General features: G+C 41.0%; 1 protein-coding gene across 5 annotated transcripts in view; it reads left to right on the top strand.

Annotated features, from left to right (window-relative positions):
• The first annotated feature begins 57 nt into the window (after nucleotides 1-57).
• The window catches only part of GPBP1 (GC-rich promoter binding protein 1), a 44,755-nt gene continuing 28,330 nt past the window's right edge, over nucleotides 58-16,482 (top strand). The window contains exons 1-3 of one of the 5 annotated variants that reach the window (XM_029958445.1): nucleotides 58-287; nucleotides 408-1,461; nucleotides 2,251-2,318. The gene's annotated coding sequence lies outside the window, so the exon portion shown is untranslated. Of the gene's footprint in view, nucleotides 319-341; nucleotides 1,462-2,250; nucleotides 2,319-16,482 lie in introns of those variants that run through there. The other 4 variants (XM_018069419.2, XM_018069418.2, XM_018069416.2 and 1 more) reach the window with 4 other exon arrangements.

Here is a 16,482-nt window from a genome sequence, read left to right as displayed (position 1 = left end):
CCGCCCGGCGCCTTCTGGACAGCTGTTCACCTTTCCCAGTAAAACGAGAAATGACCCTTTTCTTTCCCTCTGGATTATTTTTTCTCTTCCGTCCCCAAGCCCACCCTCCCTTTCTCGTCATCCCTCTCCTGCCGTTTTTCTTTCGGGAATGAGAAACAAGAAGGGTGTCGCTGATAGGCTGTGCTCTCCGTCAAACATCCCTGCCGCCCTCTCCGGGATGTGAGTGGAGGTGTAACCGAGGCTTCCGCTCTCGCGTTTGGCATCCGTGTTTGCTTTTTAAGATCCAGGTTTCTGTTTGTTTCTGTTTTTAAGATTCAGGTTTATGGGGTATTGTTGTTTTGTGTTTGTCTAGCACCAGTCCAGATTTCGTAAAGGAACACTGATTATTTTGCCTTTTTTTACCATAGGCGGCGTGGACGACAGAGGGAATCCTGGATGTTTTACAGCCTTTTGCTCCAGCTGGTAGAGGAGAAAAAAAGGTTCACGCTGACCTGCAGCAGTTGCTTCCTGTGAAAGGGGAGAAATACCGGACACTGTTCTGGGATTATTTTTGCGTGCTGCGTCCTGAAAAGGCTTCTCAAACAATCAGTAGGCATCTGAGAAGAGAATTGAAGAAGTCGTGAGATTTTTTTTTCTTCAGTCAGTGCCGAGCACATCACCCTGGGATCTTTTGTCCTCATGGCATGGATACATTGCTAAATTTATCAAATTCTGAATACTTCAGCTGCCAAAATGAAGTGCTTTGTTGTTTTTAGGTATGCTTACTTCTAGGCAGCATTCTGGCTGAGTCATAGGCATAACCAGTTTTGTTAACTGGATCCAGGTTAAATGTGGCCTGACTCACTGTGTAGACATTGCTGAAAAGTTTCATGGCAGATATTTTTTCCCCCTTACTTTATTTTTTAGATTTTTTGACATAACCTTCTTCCATTTTGCAGTGAGACCCATTTTCTAAATGAAGAATCTAACAGACGTTTGTTTATCATTTTTTCCTTTATACTTTATGTAGTATTTTTGCTGAAAAATGTTGTTGCCAATAAGCAGTATGGAGGTATCCAGATAGCTGTTGTTTACAAACGCCTCTGTTACCTGAAGCTGGGAAATGTTCTACGGTTCGTATGTGAAAGTTGGATTTTTGGCTTCACAGTTTGTGGTGTAAAACGTGTATATATTTTACCTGGAGCCGATGCCTCTTACAGTGATATTTACATGGAATAGACAAGACAAAAAGCTGTCAGAGACAAGAAAAGATTTTTAAAACAGACCGTTGGCAAACTTTGTAAATAGCCTCGTTGAATCTGTAAAAAGAAGGATGGATAGCTGATTTCTGTGAGGTCAAATTTATGTCAGAGTGCTACGAATGTAGTATCAACGGGAACTCGGGATATTATCTCAAGGAAAACAAACTGGAAAAATACAGATCTCACAGTGCTAACACCTTGTGTCGTCCTCTTGAATTAGGTAAGTGTTGTAGTGTTCATAAATCCATTTACAGTTGAATAAACCTTTTATCAACAGAACAGTTAAAATGGTAGTGTTTATTGCCTAGACGTTGTTGTTTGGGGTTTGTTTTCGAGAACCTCGAAATGAGCTTGTTAATTTTTACTTCCTGCTTTTTATAATTAATGGAATGCTTCTTTATGAATTTGAAGAATACATGTACAAGGAGAAGCGTGTAGGTAGGATTTTTATGGGAGATTAAAAAGTAGATACATCTAGACCAAATCCATACGGAATTTAACCTTCATGTTGATGTTGTAATCTCAGCAATGAGCTGTTACGTACATCTGAACGAGTCTGCTGGATGGCTTGCATGTCTCAGTCTTCCCATTTGTATTAGATGTTTTTGCAGCATCGAGGTGGTACTAATGTAGGTGGGGTTTTACTCTTTTTTTTTTTTCTTTCCACTGTTCTTTGTCACTTGTGAAAGCCAGCTAATTTTTACCAAAAAGCATTTTACTGTCTATGCAGACTAGATTTTTACTGTGTTGATATTTTACATTTGGGTTCAATGTATTTTCTTATTCTGTAATGGGAATGAATGAATGAGTATGGCTGGTCTGCAAGTATAGCATTACAAAAACACTCTGTTGTCTTGGAAGAATTCAAAACAAAATCTAGTGGTGAAGTGGCTAATCTTATATGTTATTTTTAGATGTATTGCAGTTCCCTTTCTTGTATGGTGATTAAATATTTCTGTGGATAAAATTTAAATGTTGAAATTAATATGTTTATAATATTTTTTTGTAGGTTTGCATTCAGCTGAGCTGCTACTGCCTTAAAGAAAATTAAGATGAACAGAGCAACTTAATTCAAAAGTCAGTGGTAATTTTACTAAGTTCTTTCTTCTCTATCCCCTCTTGATGATTCATAAAGCTTTAAATAATTAAAGTGTTATTGGGTAGACCTTAAACTGAGAGTCTGGTAAACACGTCACGTTTACCTTAGTTGTCAGTTTTTAAAGATATTTTTAAGGGTTTCTGCAACACTGGAGTATTAGTAGTAGTGAACTAATGAAAAAAAGAAAGGTTTTCTCTAAAGGCACTGCAAAGATGATTGGGAAGATGGCTTGTATTAAAACCTTGTAGAAAAAGTGAAGTTAAGCATGTGAAACTGTATTTAAAGATTACTACAGTGTTTTTTTCCTTCTGTAGCTTGTTATTTCGACCACAAATGAAGGACTTGCATTTACATCAGTTTTATAAATTCTTGGACTCACTAAAGTTATATTCTATGTGTTGTCAGTATCTAAAAGTTGAACTAGCTTTGGTTTTCTGCTTTGGATGATCTCGCTGTTTTGTAATTTTAACTTGTATTTCAGTTTTGTTGTTTTGAAAACATGGAAACTGTGGAGCATGAATAGGAGGCTGTTTCTGTGATCTCTGGCTATGGCTTGTGATTCTTCTGTGTTGAGTCTTGGTGTGGCTGGGAATTGACTGGTAAGGTGAGCCACATGTGAAGGAACCAAAGGAATAGAAAAGAGTCATCTTCCTCATTCCTGTGCTTGGTTCAATGTGTTTTGTTTGAAAGCATTTGGTAAATGGAGAGTTTAGGTGTGAGTGGTCATTTCATTTGATTGTCGTCTGTTTTATGCTCATGATATTATTCTAGGTGTTCACTTCTTAAGTCATAGAAAAAGTGATGTGTCTCTTTTCTTCAGGCTACTTCAGTGCTGTGAGATACTTTTATCTCTCTTCAAGAGGCTCTCACTGAAATCTTCCCACACTTAACTATTTTGGGTGACATCTTTATCTAGATTCTTTCCCTTCTGGAAGTTTTGAAGAGTTTGCTTTTTAGCTTCATGTAATTAGCTCTGTCTTTCCCCCTCTCTGTATGTTGGTAGGGTAATGTTTTTATTCTTTTACCATGTTTACACTTGGGAAGTTGTGACGTCCCACACTTAAGAGGAAGGAAGCACCCAAAATTTGTAAATACTCATTGGTCAGAAGGAAAAACAAAAGTCAGAGGGCTCACCAAAAAATCACAAAGTTTTGTTAGTAAATTATACATTTGGCATTGAAACTGGTATGTTACTCCTACTATATAAGCACTATATAAGCACATGGCAGTGGGGTTTGGATAAAGGGTGAAAGACAAAGGAAGAGGTAAACTCAAGAGAGGGCAACAGAGAGAAAGAAAAAGCGGTCATGAGCTCTGCATGGCCCCTTCTCCAGTCACATCCCATTCTTTTGGGAGTGTTAGTACCAGCTATCCTTTGTCTGTTTTATAGCAACAATCGTTGGTTGGCTCCACAGCCATCCAGCTGTTGGTGTTTGAGACATACACACTACCCCTTCTGGGATCCTACAAAAGTGTATTTTATTTGTGTGCGTAAGTGTTCTGCAAGGATTCGGGCATGTTTTACAGCAGTGCCCTGTATCCTAAACAAAATTCATACACGGGTGAGGCCTATTGAGGAGAAAATGCCAAGCCTGCTGGTCAACTTTAATTTTTTCCCCAGGTTTTTATTTTTTAAGTGCTGACAGTCTGTTGAGTGGTTTGCAGGTGACTTTGAAGATAAGGTTCTTGCCCCCAAGAGCTTATACTTTAAGGCCTGATGTAAACATAGTTTTTGTAGAGGAATAACTGTCAGCAGTTATGTCTTTTACTGATGTGTTTATTTTGGTAGAATCGTAAAATGAGTACATTTGTTTTGGCCAATTCTTAAGAATGGTGTAGGTTGCTCTGCTGTGTGAAAAAACTGTTGGTGGGAACTTTTGAGAATAAGCACCCTTTAATATTGCAGCAAAGCTGAAGTGGAATTACAGCTGTAAAATGATAAAGGCAAATTGTGCAGATATTTAGCTTTGCACAAGTTAATGCACTCTATGTGCCTTTCCCCCCCCTCCATTCTAATGTGGTTATTCTGTTTAAAATGTGTGGATAAAACAGTGCAATGGTGACAATGCATCAATAACTTCAGAGGAAGTTCCTTTTACTTATGTTTTTAGTAGTAGGAGTAAATTCTGTCCTGCTAGGTGGAGGAGAGAACAGGAGAAATATTTGGAGACCTTATTATAAATAAACATGATTCAGAATTGGCCTGTGTTTTGTTTTGGTTTTTGTTACTCTGTGTGTTTGGGCAGTAATTACTACATAGCAACTGATGATGATGCCCTATGTGGTGCTATCAGCTCTTACACAGTCACCTCCTTTCATATTTTGGGTAAACGTAGTCAGGGAAACATCTGATATAGAGAATTGTTTCTCTGCTTTATATGCTCAGGATATGGCAGAACTTCTGCCTTTTTCTACTTCTGCTTCTTCCGGTCCTTGTGAAGACTCCAAATGGGAAAATAATTCCTCATTATGTAATGTATGCTGACTGGGACGGTGATGTTACTGAACTCACACTTCAGCTTTTGGACTTTGAACCTTGCAAAAGGGCAAGAGATTAGCATTTCTCAAGCTTTCTGCTTGATGATCAGTACCATTTAGCAGAACCATTAGACACTGAAGTGTGTAGAATTTCAAGCAGAAGAAACCTGGTTATGGTTTACCTTCAAATATGAAGTTATTTCATGTTATGAAATAATGTTGGGGTTTTTTTTAATTACTCTACATTTTGGTACAGTGCCAGAAGAAAAACTTTTTTTGGATAAGAAATCTTGATAATGTTATTTAAAGAACTTACTAACTTTGATTGTTGTGACATCTATATTTGACCCACAGAAGTGATATAATGCCTGTTGCTTGTGAACTGTGTGTATATGTAGAAAAGGTGATCATATGATAAAGCACAGTGGTTGGGATGTCTAGAATACCAGTGTCCCCCCCAGGTCTGCCAACATTCTAGATCCTTATGTAAAACAAAGGGCTTGGGCCCTGAGTACAAATGAAGGCGGATTTTCATTTTTCTCTTTTGTCTGTTTGTTTGTTTTTTTGCTAAGTCTCTGTAAAGCTAGGTGTTAGGACTGTGGCTGTGCTAGAGAATGTGTTGGCTTTAAATGGTTAAAAAACTGACCATTGCAATTTGTACACTTCTCATGCCTAGGCACGTCCTAAGACTTTTGGAAGTCGTCAGATTTGACAGAAGACCTTGTTCTTTTCTCAGTGTTCTACAGGAAGCTTTAGTTGCTATATTTCTTTTTAAAACATGAGGCAAGAAGATAAATTATAAATTGTCTGGATATCTTTTGTTCTTCCAGATTGTTCACTGATAGAATACTCATCAGGTCAGTGCTGTGTTGGATGATGGGGACAGCATAACTAAACCTGGAGGTTTTGTCTGGCTGTGCAGTAGCATGGTTGAAAAAGAAGAGGCTTCAGCTGAACTATTTTAGAACTTTAAATGTCTCCTGACCCAATGGGAGAGACCTTTAAAGGTTCTGATCTCTTTTATTGAAGGTGTGAGTCTTTGACAATAAATTTTAGAGGACCAAAAAACCTGAGAGAATTGCTGTATGCAAACTTAACCTTTTTGAAAGATGACTTTACATTGAAACGCAGCTGGGGGTGACATGAACGTTTTAGCCTTCAGAGCATTAAAAGCTTGATTGCAAAGATGTAAACTTATTTTGTTGTTGTGGCTGTTCATTTACATGGAGAAAAAAGAAAGAAAGAATCTTTAGTTGAAGTAGTCATGCTTTTGCAGCAATTTGTGATCGGTAGAAATGCCTCCAGTTTCAAAAACTCGTAAAGCTTGTGTAACGGTTTGAATATTATTTTCTGTTTTATTAACATGCAAATTCTGGATAGCAAAATAACTTGAAATTAGCTTATTTTGCTTTGTTAGAACTACATGAATTGCAGAGTAGTAAGGAAGATATCTAATAAAATGTGTCTTTAAAAGGGGAATGAAAATTGAGACAGGGTTTGAACAAAAGTATTGTTTAGCGCATACACTTGGCAACTTCAAATTAGTGCTACTCTTGACTAGAGATAACAGAAGAGGAGAATCTGTTATCATAGGAAGTGATAACAGTGGTGCAAACCACTTAAGGAAGGGGTTTTTTTTGACATAAGGTGTGTTTTGTGGCAGAAGAAAAAACTTTTGATGGAATGGGTTATTTTGAAGGCCTGCTTAGGCCTCCAGAAAAGTGCTGAATATTTCTGTATATGGAGAGTGTGTAGTCTGATGGCTGGGACTTGTGCACATAGTTTCTTTGCCTAATTCAGACCAACACTTAGAAGTTTTTCTGTGGCTCATGCTAAGTGGCTGAAGTAAACATTTGAAGCTGGCCCATGATGTGAGGACTGAAGGGAGAGTTTACTCTGTAGCTTGGTTATTCTAGAATTGCACTGTCTTAGTGAGAACTTTGCCTATGATGATGCTTCTTCAGAAAAAAGAAATGACTGTGGCAAATGCCTTTATCTTTTTGTTGTGATGAAATGCAGTACAGTTGGTATTTGGCATATCTTTGATAGTAAACATTCAGTTTTAATCCTAGAAAACTGTGTGCCTCTTTTCTCTTCTTGTTAGATGGTCAGTCTTTTCTAAGGCATCATACAGACTGACTTATCGGACCTTCTGAAATTCAGACATATGCTTCGTTTACCTTCTGATGAAATAAGAATTTGATACACTTGCTGGAGCTCATTACCAAGAAAGCAAAGCAGCCCAGAGTAGCTACAGACTTGAGACACTGAATGTAGCCTTTCTGCTCCTCTCATGACACTATAGTATACTTTAATTCTGATGGTTTACAATCTTCTTTTGCTACATTTATAAAAATTATACTAAAAATTATGATGACAAGATGAGGGTGGATTGTCAAATGAGTGTGTAGTTAAGGTTCCTACATGTAGTTTATGGTGTGCTGTACTTAATGTTATATATACTTAATGTAATAATAATCTGTGAGGCATTAGGTAAAAGATCATAGGAATGTGCCACTTACATATGTGTCCGTGATAATTTTAGACTTCCCTGAAAGATATGAATGTGCATATATCTGTGTGCTTTTAACATTTATTCTGTTCATGGTTTTCTCTGTGCAAATCAATAGACTGAACTTCTAAACTGGTCTTCAGGGAGCATCAGGAAATTTAAATTTGTATCTCTCTTCTAACTTTGTGAATTTGTGGCCTGAAGCTTTCTTTTCTTCCCTGTTACTAAATTTGCTATTCCATTCACAAGCTTCAAGTATGCCTAGCTAGTTGAGTTTATATTGCTTTTTATTTTAATGGTCTTCTGACAATCTCTGAAATACTCAAGTGCCGTGGAAACCGTTTCCTGTAAAATGATATAGACTGTCCACAGAGAATGAGAGTATAGAAGCTGAAAATACAGAACTGTTTTTCCTTATCTTTTGATGATGAATTCAGCTGTCAGGTTTTTTTTCCCCCAATGTTTAGCATTAGTTTAAAATCTGTTTTTCCTACAATATTTTGGTCAGCTCTATTTAAACAGGATGTAGTTAGTAATATGGCCAAAAGCACACAAACTTCTAGTAAATCAAGTTTTTAAAGTGTGTAAGTTTTTTGGCTATTTTACTATTATACTGCTTAGTCTTGTCCTTATTATACTGATGTCACTATTTTATCTGTTTCTTCATACTAAAATATTATGAAAAAAAAAGCTGTTTATTACAAAGTGTTACTAAATGTGTCTCATCAACAATAATGAAACCTGTCTTAAATATTGGAGACACCTTTCTGAGCTAGGGAAGTATTTGTATTTTATACACTTCAGGAGACCTCTCTGGAGTTGGATCTGTTCAGTACTAGTGAGACTGTCTTTGCCTCTGAATACTGGTTAGACAAGTTAACATACCCTTAAAATTGTGCGGGGTCAGTCTCTGATCTCACATCCTTGTCATCTTTAGTTCTGCTGTGCTTTTTTCTTCACTCTCAGTGTAGAAGGATCAGGTTAGAGATCACTTAAATGAAGTAACTTCTAAGTCCATAGACCTTGACAGGATACTTCTGTGAGTGCAGAGGGATCTGGCTGATGTCATTGCAAGGTCATTCCTCATTATCTTTGAGAAGTCTCATGGTCATTGGAAGGTGTTCTTGAGTATGACAAGAGAGCAAATGTTAGTCCTGTCACGAGGAAGGGTAAGAAGGAGAATCTAGGGAACCACAGGCCAGTCAGCCTCACTTCAGTTCGTGGGAAGGTTGTACAACAGCTGATCCTGGAAACTTTTTTCCAAACACCTGAAGGACAGGAAGGTGAGTGGGAGCAGTCACGATGCCTTTATGATGGGGAAATCACACTTAACCAAGCTAATAGCCTTCTACATGAGGTGACTGGCTTGGTAGGTGAACAGAAAGCAATGGATGGTGTTTATCTTGACTCCAGTAACGATTTTGACATTGTCTTCCATGATATCATCATAGAGAAGCTGACAAGTATGTGTAGAGAAGTGAGGTGTATCCAAAACTGGCTGAATGGTGAGGCCCAGCTTGTCAGGGCTCTGATCAGGGCGCACAGATCATTTGGAAGCATCTCTTTCTGTGCACCCCAGGGTTCAGTGCTGGAGCCCCTACTATGGAACATCTTCATTGAAGTCCTGCACAGTGGGGTGGAGTTTACCCCTAGCAAGTCTGCAGATCATAAAAAATGGGGAGAACTGGATGATACACACACACTTGATGTTTGTGCTGCCGTGCAGAGGAACCTGGACAGGTTGGAGAACTGGACAGAGGATCCTCATGAAGAAAAGGGAAAACGCAAAGTCCTGTGTTGGGAGAATAGAGATCGTGTATTAACAATTTCCTTTGTATTTCTGTAGGCCTTGCCTTGGCATGGCTGGGTACAGACAGTAAAAGAACTGCATAGCTAGTATGGCTTCAACCTTTGAAGTTAGAACAAAGAAGGCTCCCTGCCAAAGTTAAGGTGGAGTTTCAAGAGGGTGAACGTGTGCCCTCAGCTCATATGGACACCTGTTGTGGTCCAATTAGCAGTGGACAACAAAGTATGTTGCTCTTATGTATCCAATGCTGTGTGAAGAAGAATCACACGTCCGGGTGTAGCAGCAGTATATAATGAGTGTTCTTGTAATGAGCCGACATTTTGCTGACCAAATTGGCCTGTGAGCAATCTGTTCCGTGCCTCCCCACTGACAGTCCTGTCTCTAGTGAGTAGTAGCTGCACATGCCAGCTGCAGAGAAGTAACTGGGGGTCCTCTTGGAAAGCAAGCCAACCATGAGTCAGCAAACCATGAAACCAACATCTCCTGACACCATGTTAGGAAAAATGTTGCCAGCAGGTGGAGGGGAGTTCAGTTTGCTCCTCTACAGCCCTGGTGAGGCCTCATGTGGAGGACTGTCACAGTACAGGCTGTGTAACACTGCTATAGGCTCCCTGATAAAAAAAAGATGTGACTCAGTGGAGTGAGTTCAGAAAAGGACCACAAAAGTGATAAAGGGACAGCAGTATCCTTCCTTTAGGCAGAGGTTGATTCTTGAACTTCTAGGGAAGTACAAAATGATCATTAGTCTTTCAGAAATATCTCTGGATGCTATATTTTAATTTTTCAGAAGGTACTTTCAAAATTTAAAATCAGTAAGCTATTAAATTCATGTTTCTCCTGTAGAATTGTGTGAAGGTGAAAATGATGATGGAGACTTTATTTTTGTAAATGCTACAGACTGTTAGGACAAGAGTAAGAAAGGTTGCCCTCAGAAGGATGTTGCAAGGTAGCTTTGTTACAAGGTGATGCTTAAAGTTCATAGCCCTGTTTGTCATGGATTAAAGAGCTGCATTGTTGAGAGTTTCCTTCTATAATTTGTGAAGGGTGTGGACTTGGGGAAAAAAAAAGGTAGGGTTACATGTTTTTATACTTGATTCTTAGGGGTTGTGAAATTGTTAATAGTGTTTATAGTTAAGTATATTAAAAATATCATGGTAAATGTATTTCTTCTGTTTAGAACTACTTAAACTGAATAATGAAAATCTCAAAAAAAATCACAGCAGTTAAATGTGAGTGCATATTATTTTATATTCCATGGTCCTTTCAGGATTCTGTTTTAATAATTAGGCCTATTTTTTTCTTTTTTGACCTGTTTATAGAAAAAACATGGAACTGAAATTGCAAATGCTTTGATTGCATCTGCTTGCTCTGCTCTCTGCCCTTCCAATATTCCAGAAGATGATTCCTTTTGCCTTGCTGTGTGTGGGCTCTCACGTCCACTGACACAGACAGTGCAGAGATTGCCTTGAGCTCAGTTCTCATGGGAGTCACTTTTTCAACTCCTGAAGAGTATTGTACCCTTCCAGAGATGCTGTATGGCTATTTTTAGTGTTGTGTAAATAGAGAGAGAGAGAGAAGATTTTTAATGCTGTAGAGATTTGATGAATATGGTTAAAGCTAGTAGGAATTCTAGGGAAAGGATCATCTTTATAGGAGAGCGGGAGTGATCAGGTGAATTACATTTGTGTAACCAGTTTATTCCAGAACTCAGTAGCCTTTGTTTTTATGACATGTTTAAGGCCAGATTAAAGACTTTAGTAAAGGAATTTGCTATTGTTCCACTGTTAGCAGGAGCAGCACAGAAAACCTGATATAAATTTCTACTATACGAAAATAGTCTGGTTAGATTGTAATTGCTGCAGAACTTGAGCTAGACACTTTCTTATTTTATGATTTTTATCGTTATTTATTTTGATTTTATTATATTTTTTTGTTTGTTTAATATTAATTTTAATTTTATTTATTTTAAAGTTTTGTCTGGGCTAATTTTATAGGTGCCTGGCATGGGGGGAAAAAAGTCTAGGCTCTTTCTTTGTGCCTTATACTATTGCTTCCTAACTTTTGACAGCACAGCTGTTTCCTGGTGTAGTGCTGAAGCTGAGTTATTAAATGCACACTTCTCTGTCTGTAGTGACTCTGCAGTTGCCCTGTCTGTAATGAGTCTGGTATGTGACTGCAATGTATTCCATTTTTGATGTTCTACGCCGAGATACAAGCTGGAGTAACACATGTTTGCTGGGGTTCTGCTTTGTGCTTAGCTTGTAGTGGTCTCAGGCTTCACTAGTGGTTGGAAAGTACTGCTACGTACAGCCAGTCTGCCGATTTGGTGAAATTGCTCCACAGTGAAGGAGGGTGAAATGTGTAAATGATTGTGGTGGCAGCAGTCCCTAACTTAGCATTATGGAGTGAGAATGAGAAAGCATTTTTTTCTCTTTTCCCCCCTTCTCTCTCGGTAAACATAGGGCAGGAAAAAAGAAGGGGATTAAAAAAATTAATTTTTACTGCAAGAAATTACACAGACTTTATTAAAATGTGACAAATTGTGTTTGTTAAAGCTGACGTGTATTCCATAGTTTGTTCATGAGGATCTTCTTGATCTGTTGTATTTCATTCCTCTTTTTAGTGTGAGAATTGCATGGAGGTTTTAGCTTACAAGCAAGTTTTGCAAATGAAACTTAAATGTTAGTAATTTTGGCTGTTCCACTTTTTGTCCCAGCAGTAGTAAGTTAAACATTGCAGATAAGGTGAAATTTGTAATATTAAGATGAAGCTTGAAGAAGCACTTTGCTAAGGTAATCTGAAAGTAAGTTAGTGTGAATGTTCATGAATACAACACTGTTTTCTGCTTTTGTAGCATATTGAATTCGGGATGCCGTGCGGCGGCCGTGGGGGTGTCCTCCCCCTGGAAGCCGTGTGACGGCCACGGGGGCATCCTCCCCTGGAAGCCGTGCGGCGGTCACAGGGGCAACCTCCCCTGGAAGCCACACTGTGGCCCCGGGTGCCCCCCCGTGGAAGCCGTGCGGCCCAGGGCTGGCCCCGGGCCCTGAGCCCGTGTGGGGCTACCCCTCTCCCCCGGCAGGGAAAGAAGAGAGGGAGCTTTGCTGGCGTGGCTTTGCGCCCTCCTGAGAGAGGAGAGTGGAAGCCTCGGAGCACACAGAGGTTTGCTGGTCTCGTTTGGGGGAGGGGGACAGGAAGGGTACTGGGTGGGCCATGGGGGTCCTCGGACTGGAGGGTGGGCAGGCGGGGCAGCCCTGCATGAAGTGTTGCAGGTAAACGGTGCATGGGAAGATATGAGGTAACACGGTGAGGGGAGAATAAGGTCAGAGTGGATGATGGTTTCCTCTGGGGGGTTAGGGGTCTCGGCTGGGCTGGGGCCTTGAGAGGTACTCGAGCCCTAGGTGGGTATGGGGACCAGAAGGGTTTTGTTCATTTGTTTGCTTTTGGCTCACCTGTGGCTACTGCCCTGGTTCGGTATGTTCTGGATATATTTGTTACATCCTGAAAGGGTAGTCAGGACAAAGGGTTGTTCCTGGGTATTTCCTTGTGATTGAATATAGATAGGTGGCAGAAAAGTAGGAAGTGTAAGACTTGCCCTAGTCGTTTTAATAGTAAAAATATAACCTGTGTAATCCTGTGTGGTTGTGAGCTATGCTGGCGATGGTACATGCCTTTGGTAGGGTGGCCCATGCCAGACAGGTCAAAACCGTAGGGTCAGATACAATACATCCTTGGGCAGGATGAGCTTGTTAGCTTTCTGGCAGTCATCCTAGAAGAAGGACAACTCTAATCCCAAACCGGGGCAGATGGAGCTCTCTTAGCCCTGTAAGGCATCCATCTAAGAGAAGGTCACTCTAATCAAACCTACATCCTGAGGACCTCGCTGCCACTGTCCAATCTCGCTCGGCCCTGGCAGATGAACCTTAGGATTAAAGGGTGGGTCCAGTTCAGTGCGCACTGTGTCTCACCTAAAAAATCCACTGCACAGGCTTGAAGGCTTTACCCACATTCACAAAGCCCTGTAGCAACGGGTGAGGGTCGAAACGGGAGGTGAAAGGTGCACTGGCAGCCGCAGCCCCAACCCTGCATGCAGGTCGTTCAGGATATTGGTCATTAGAGACTGACCCCGGAGATGACAGTCTCTTGGGGCAGCACCCTGAAGGACCAAGCAGCCTTTTTCAAGGACAGCACTGCTTGCTCCACTCAGAGAGGGGCCTGGAAAAGGTGGTCTAAACAAAGCTCATCTCCACATTTCACCCAGTTGGTTAACCGCAGCCAATGGGCATCTTCTACTGAGGTGGTCACACTAAGATCAAGAGACAAAGGCGTACACCTGCCTCCAAAGGTGAAACCAAACTGACTCTAGCATGCTGGAACATCAGAACCATGCTTGATTCTGAGAATAGTGGACGCCCTGAGCGTTGCTCTGCCCTAATCGCCCACGAACTATCACGTCTCAACATCGACATTGCTGCTCTCAGTGAAGTTCTCCTTCACGAGGAAGGCAACCTTAGAGAACACAGTGCTGGTTACACACTCTTTTGGTCAGGTAAACCCAGAACCAAAAGGCATCTCTCAGGAGTTGGCTTCAGATCAAAAACTCTATTGTTCCTAAACTCGAAAATCTGCCGACAGGTCATTCTGATCACATTATCTCCCTACACCTTCCACTCCACAACAACCAACACGTTGTCCTCTTTAGTATATATACCCCAACTCTCCAAGCTGACCCTGCTGAAAAAGATAAATTTTACTCTGACCTGCGCTGCCTTACCCAAAAGGTGCCTGCAGATGACAAGATCATTATCCTTGGTGATTTCAACGCCAGAGTAGGAAAGAACTTTGAAGCCTGGAAAGGAGTATTAGGCAAGCATGGTGTTGGAAACTGTAACAATAATGGTCACTTTCTGCTAGAATTCTGTGCAGAGCAACAGCTCACCATCACTAACACTATCTTTCAGCAGAAAAACAGTCTGAAGACAACCTGGATGCATCCTTGATCTAAGCACTGGTATCTCATTGATTATGTCTTGGTGCGACAGAGAGATGTTCGCATTGTCCATCACACCTGCATGATGCCCAGTGCAGAATGCCAAACAGACCATCAACTTGTGCGCTGCAAACTTAACTTCAATCTCAAGTTCAAACCCAAAAGGGGCAGCATCCCAAGGAGGAGACTCCAAGTTAACAATCTCCAATCAGCCACAGTGAGAGAGATTCCAGGCAAATCTTCAAACTAGGCTCGAAAACCATTCCATAGATTCTATAGATCCCTCCCTTGAAACACTTTGGCACCATATTAAAAACAGCATCCTGCAGTCCTCTGAAGAATCCTTAGGGTTCTCCTTCAAGAAGAACAAGGACTGGTTTGATGAAAACAATCAAGAGATCCAGGAATTGTTGAAGAAGAGAATGCTCACCAAGCACACCTTGCACTGCCATCCTGTCACACAAGAAAAACAGCCTTTTGTCTTGCATGCAGCAAGCTCCAACAGAAACTCTGTGACATCCAGAACAAGTGGTGGATCAATCTAGCTGAAAAAACTCAATTATGTGCAGATACAGGTGATCACAGAGGATTCTATGAGGCCCTGAAACAGCATATGGACCTACATACCAGGTCCAAAGCCCTCTACTCAGCGCTGATGGTCAAACACTTCTAACAGATAAAACCTCCATTCTGAATCGCTGGTCTGAACACTTTCAGACTCTTTTCAGTACAAGCCGTGTAGTTCAAGACTCAGCAATTCAGTCCATCTCAACAACCAGTGAAGAATGAATTGGATATTACCCTCACTTCGGGGGAAACCCTCAAGGCCATACAGCAGGTGAAAATTGGCAAGGCAGCTGGGGTTGATGGAATTCCACCTGAAATCTGGAAACATGGGGACCTTGCACTCCATGCTAAATTTCATGAGTTTGTGGTGCGCTGTTGGGAGCTCGGTGAACTACCATCAGACCTTCATGATGCAGTCATCATCACTTTGTATAAGAAGAAAGAAATTAAATCAGACTGTTCAAATTACCGTGGTATTACTCTGCTCTCCATTGCTGGCAAAATCCTGGCAAGAATACTTTTGAACAGATTAATACCTCCTATAGCAGAAGGAATTCTACCTGAAAGTCAGTGTGGTTTCAGAGCCAACAGGAGTACCACAGACATGGTATTTGTTCTCAGACAACTGCAAGAGAAATGTAGGGAACAGAACAAAGGTCTCTATGTAACCTTTGTTGATCTCACCAAGACTTTTGATACTGTGAACAGGAAAGGTCTGTGGCAGATTTTGGAATGTTTAGGCTGTCCCCCCAAGTTCCTCAAAATGATCATCTCACTTCATGAGGATCAGCATGGCCAAGTCAGTTATGGCAATGCACTTTCTGAGCCTTTTGTAATTACCAGTGGTGTGAAACAAGGCTGCGTTCTTGCACCAACCCTATTCAGAGTCTTTTTCAGCATGATGCTCCAAAGGGCCACGGCAGACTTCGATAATCAGGACGGTATCTACATTCGATATCATACTGATGGAAGCCTTTTCAACCTAAGGCGACTGAAGGCCCACACCAAGACCTTAAACCATCTTGTCCGGGAGCTGCTTTATGCTGATGACGCTGCCCTTGTTGCCCACACAGAAGCAGCCCTGCAGCGTTTAACATCCTGCTTTGCAGATGCTGCTGAGCTTTTTGGGCTGGAAGTCAGTTTAAAGAAAACAGAAGTTCTCTATCAACCAGCACCTCAGGAAGTATTCCATCATTCCCACATCACCATTGGCGAATCAGAGCTCAAATCAGTCCAGCAGTTTAATTACCTAGGTAGCCTCATCTCCTCAGATGGTAAGATTGATGGAGAGATAGACAACAGGTTAGCAAAGGCATATAGTGCTTTTGGAAAACTCCACAAAAGAGTTTGGCGAAATAAACACCTGAAGAAAAGCACAAAGATCAGTGTTTACAGAGCCATTGTGCTGTCTGCTCTTTTATATGGATCCAAATCATGGGTCATCTACCGCCACCACCTGCGACTCTTAGAACGCTTCCATCAACGCTGTCTGTGTTCAATCCTACGCATCCACCGGACTGATTACGTGACTAATACATCTGTTCTAGAACAAGCAGCAGTCACAAGTATTGAAGCCATGTTGCTGAGAACACAGCTGCGCTGGGCAGGGCACGTCTCAAGGATGAAAGATCATCACCTCCCTAAGATCTTGCTTTATGGTGAACTTGCCACTGGCTGCCGCAAGAGAGGAGCCCTGAAGAGAAGATACAAGGACTCCCTGAAACAACATCTCAGCCTTGGCCATATTGATCACCATAACTGGTCTACTCTGGCCTCAAATTGGGAGATCTG

This window comes from Manacus vitellinus, unplaced genomic scaffold (genome assembly GCF_001715985.3).
Source record: "Manacus vitellinus isolate BGI_N305 unplaced genomic scaffold, ASM171598v3 scaffold_157_pilon, whole genome shotgun sequence".
Taxonomy (NCBI): Eukaryota; Metazoa; Chordata; class Aves; order Passeriformes; family Pipridae; genus Manacus; species Manacus vitellinus.
The sequence above is the reverse complement of the archived record's forward strand: the minus strand, read 5'-3'. Positions and strand labels throughout refer to the sequence as shown.